The 4,714-nt window shown below is 40.6% G+C and overlaps 1 pseudogene across 1 annotated transcript; it reads right to left on the bottom strand.

Moving 5' to 3' along the window:
* Positions 1-162: 162 nt before the first annotated feature.
* On the bottom strand, positions 163-2,986 carry LOC148853770 (L-type lectin-domain containing receptor kinase S.1 pseudogene; annotated as a pseudogene). Its single transcript, XR_016112642.1, has one exon. The product of XR_016112642.1 is annotated as an L-type lectin-domain containing receptor kinase S.1 pseudogene (transcript).
* Between the last annotated feature and the right edge of the window lie 1,728 nt (positions 2,987-4,714).

The following is a 4,714-nucleotide window of genomic DNA, read 5'->3' as shown; positions in this document are numbered from 1 at the left end:
TCGACAGCAGATTCACAAAATGACAACGATAGAATCCCAATCCCTTTTGTCATCTGTAACAAATTGCATGCATAGTCTAGGTATAATAAAAGCTGACCGCAACCCATCCCGAAAAATTCAAAGTTTGAAAGTACGAATGAATTCAACAACAAAATCAAACAATAAATAATTAAAGAGGAGGAATAATTGATGATTCATTCGGGTCAATCTCCAAGGAAAATAAAATGATTAAACAAAACAAAACCATAAAAGATAAAACATCCTTATATCCTCACTTCATGGATTAATTAGCAACAAGTGATAGTGACAGTGTTGGACAAGATACTACACACGCGGCGCGCCGGCTACCACAGAAATGAAGGAATCTACCCTTCCCTAATATATCTGCACTCCACCTTCCTCAGTTCCTTGTTTAAGCCAGTGGCGTGGCGGGTTGATGCATTTCCATTCTTTGGAATTGAGACCTGGCCCCAACCCCGTATTGGACCGGACCTCAACTAGCCCCATACCCGTATTGATTAATTAGTATAAGATTCATGGGAGGGCCAGCAGCCGGCTCCCCACCGGTACCGGCCGGCGGATTCTCGATCGATTTCTGTGTATTGGGTGGGCATGTATTCATTCCAATTCCAATTGGTTTCTTTCCTCGCATTGCCAAAAGAGAGCGCAGCATGTCTTGGCTTCTTGATACATATCCAAGGCCAAATCTGAAAGGATCTTAACCTCCGTAGCTGTTCCTGATAGGGATATAAACTGACGTGCATAACTTGGGAGGTGGAGGTGATTCATTACCACCTGTACCTGATAATGTCATCTCCATCTCCAGCGGCTTGCCGGCACCAACACTACCATGCGCAAGCTCCGACAATAAACTCCGCACTGGGGCCGACCCCTCTGCACTCGTCAGTATGCCCAACACATCCTTCATCGTTGGTCGCTGCAGAGGGTCGGCATTACAACAAGCCAGCCCTAACATCAACACTGTCTCCATATCCTCCACTCTGTACTCTCCGGCAACTCTTGCGTCTGCCGCCTCGCAAAGCCTTCCTTGTGCATAAAGCTTTCTCACCCAATCAACCAACAAAGGCTCATCCCATCGCAAGTCAATTGGCCTCCGTCCACACGCTACCTCCAGCACCGTCACCCCAAAACTATAGACATCGCTTGATGCCGTCGCACCCATGTTCACCAGCTCCGGTGCCATATACCCAAGCGTACCCGCCACCCCTGTCGTACCTGGTGCTTGCCCCCCGGTCCCGTGTTGGTACAATTTGGCCAGTCCGAAGTCCCCTAACCGACCTTCCAATTCTGAATCCAGCAATATATTGCTAGACTTGATGTCACGATGCAGCACCACCTGGTCCCACCCATGATGCAGGTAATTCAAGCCCTCTGCTACATGGACGAGCACCCTTCGCCGTCCCTCCCACCCTAAAAGTTGGTTCGGCTTGTCAAAGATCCGATTGCTGAGGCTGCCATTAGGCATATAATCGTAGACCAACATCAACTCGCTGCCTTTCCTGCACCACCCTCTCATGTGAACTAAGTTCTTGTGTTGCAGCCTGCCCATACTTGAGATCTCTGCCATGAATTCCCTAAATCCCTGTTTGGAATCTTGGTTGACGCATTTGACTGCAACCTCCGTGTTATTGGGTAGAGTTCCTTTGTATACTTTGCCAAAACCACCGAATCCTAGAAGATTTTCTTTTGAAAATTCATTTGTTGCTTCCTTAAGCTCTTGGAATGAGAACCGGTGGGGCCAGTACTCAAGTTCCCATTCTTCGATGTTGTCCTCCTCTTCGCTTTTCCTCTTCTTTCGCCAAAACCAATACGACCCAAATAAGATTAAAATTATAACGGCGAAAGAAGAAACAGCGATTCCAAATATATCTCCTAGAGAATATGACGGTTGCGAATGTGGAAGATGCGGTATAAAACTTGGCAATTTCGTTGTGTTTATATCAGGCAAAGAACCAAATCCTTTATTAGTAAAGCTCCAAGCTAAGATCCTCTGCGCTTCTCCTGAAGTATCCTTTGATGCAGAGAATCCAACAAACATCTCGTTGGATATGTACTCGTCTATTTCATTGCCATAAAAATTGAACAAAGTCTGAGAAGGTCGAGAAACGCCTGCAGGAGCAATTGTGACCTTGATCTCGGGAGCGGTCTCTTGATTCACGTCGAAATCGATCCAAACACGTATGTTCTCACCATTCCGCATATCAATAGGGACTACGTTACCGTCGTGGTCATGGTATTCGGCTTTCTGAACCTCGGAGGTGTTAATATTGTTGAGGTTAACACCAACGTGGTTTCCATCCGGATCGTTGGTTCCTGGGGTGTAGCCGGTATCGAATTCAACGGCTAGGATAGGAGCAAAGGAACGCCGGGTGGAGTTGGGAAATAGACCAAAGTATTGGTACGACGTGTCATCATCGCCGATGCCGCAAGAGATAGACTTGCAGAGAACGAAGGCAAGACCATAACCAGGGCTTGGACCGGTTGGAGGGAGTGTGGAAAAAACAAATGAGGTCGAGAAGGATAAGAGATAATTAGAGTTATTTCTCATGCGGATTGGAAATTCGAAGAAGGCTCGTCCGACGGAGTACCCATCGGAGGCCTTTGTTAATTTAATGACAGACGGATCAACTCGAGCATCCCCAACGAGTTTAAGATTCGTGTTGTCATTGAAGGAATTGAATAGGAAATCAACAGAGAGAGCGGAGGAGATGAAAAGGTGGACGAGGAGGAGACGGTACGGGTGCAACATCATCCGTCAGTTCTTCTTCACCAGAGAGAGAGAGAGAGAGAGAGAGAGGTTCTTGGGTAAATTTATAAACGTTTGTGAAGGGGAAGCACGAATTTCATTCTATGTATTCCTCGTGAAGAAGGGAAGGAAATGGTTCATTGTCTGAAGTCTTTCTTTCTTGTTTGACATCATGCTCAGAAATCGAAGTCTATTTAATTGTAGCGTTGGATGTTTGATATTTTTTCTAGTCGAGATGATGTCAGGTAGAGATCCATATTCGTAGATACATCTCTCTGTCTCGTGTGTCAAACATGGAAGCTTCTGTTATATCCCAGTACAATTTATTATTTATACTTGTTTAAAAAATTAATCATGAATTTTCAACATTTTTCTTAAGTTCATCGACTTTTCAAAATATTTAAAACTCACTATGTTATTAAATTTTTATTTTTCAAAACTTACTTTTCATTATAGCAGTAGTGTACCGTTAATGATTCTTAATAGAAAGGTAAAGGTCTATGTAAACATAAATAACAATTTTTATGACAAAATTACTCTTAAATGGAAAAATGGTCTTTTTCAAATTTCAAACTTCTTGCTTTTTTTTTTTTTTGCCTTATAGTGTTTTATTATAATTCCAATGTTTTTTGTAATTTCTGTTTTTTACATTTTTCTATTTTCTACAATCTATAACTTTTACTGTATTTTTGTTATTTATTTACAGTTTTTGTGTTTTTCTATAATTTTTGGTTTTCTTCTACAATTTTTATCTTTTAATTTTGTTTTTCAATTTCTATAGTTTCTATAATTTGAAAATAATTTGTTATTTTATTTGCAATTTTTATATTTTTATGTATTTTATATTTGAAAGTATTTTTTTGGACATTTTCCTTTTTTTCATGTCTAAATATTAAAGTGTTAATATATTAATACCCATTAATTTATTTTATTTATAATTTATATTTTTCTATGAAGATTAAAATGATAATATATTAACACCAGTTAGTCCATTTAATGTCAAGTTAGTGACATGGTGAATTTTAAACATTTTAAAAAATCGTGATGAATTTAAGAAAAATGCTCAAAAATAAATGACCTTAGATCCTAATTGATGGGATCCGAATGATTACTATTCGTCAGATTGTAATCATTTGGCCAAGTGACAAGAATTAGAATACGTAACCAATAGGGCGTGGTGAAAATTAACGAAATTGAGAACCAGAATCTAATTAATTAAATATATAGCTAGTTTCCTTTTTGTAGAAAGATGGAAGCCAATCTTCTTACTTGATAATATATTAATTAAAAAAGCTTATGTTACGGTACATGTCGTCTCACTATAATCCTCCAACACTCTCAACCTTTCAAGTTTCAACCAAGTCCAAGTTACTTGGATGACTCAACACGCTGCAGTGTAGCATTACAACCACCATAATATTAGGTTGCAAGTTGCAGCTTGGAGGTCCAGCATGACAATTCTAATCTCTATCCTTCACAATCACAAATGAAAGAAAGAGAGCATTGAGTTTTGACCGTCATTACCGCGTCTGCGTGGACTCGTAAATGTAAACTCCGTATCCTCTACGGCTCCCGATGTTGGTAGGCACTCATAATACGTCCGTCAATTCAGCATCACAGGACTCAGCCACTCAGCCACTCAGGAGAGACTTACCACGTTAAATTAGATTTTTTTTTTTGAAGATCCACGTTAAATTAGATTGGAGTCACGCCGGCCCAATCCCCATGTAACATGGGCCATGTTAAGGTTCCTTTTGTTGGGCACTAGCCCATTGGTCAATATCATGCAATTACTGTAACCAGTTCGGACTTCGGATCATGGTGTTTTCTATTGGATTTCCATTCCGTTACGTGTGGATCATGGTGTTGTTGTCCATGTACCAGTTCCATCTTCCGTCATAATGTGGTTCAGTGATGCAAATTCGGACCTGAACTTGGATCCACTTA

The sequence above is a fragment of the Nelumbo lutea genome, chromosome 4 (assembly GCF_056320005.1).
Source record: "Nelumbo lutea isolate HS-2025 chromosome 4, American lotus-T2T, whole genome shotgun sequence".
Lineage (NCBI taxonomy): Eukaryota > Viridiplantae > Streptophyta > Magnoliopsida > Proteales > Nelumbonaceae > Nelumbo > Nelumbo lutea.
The sequence above is the reverse complement of the archived record's forward strand: the minus strand, read 5'-3'. Positions and strand labels throughout refer to the sequence as shown.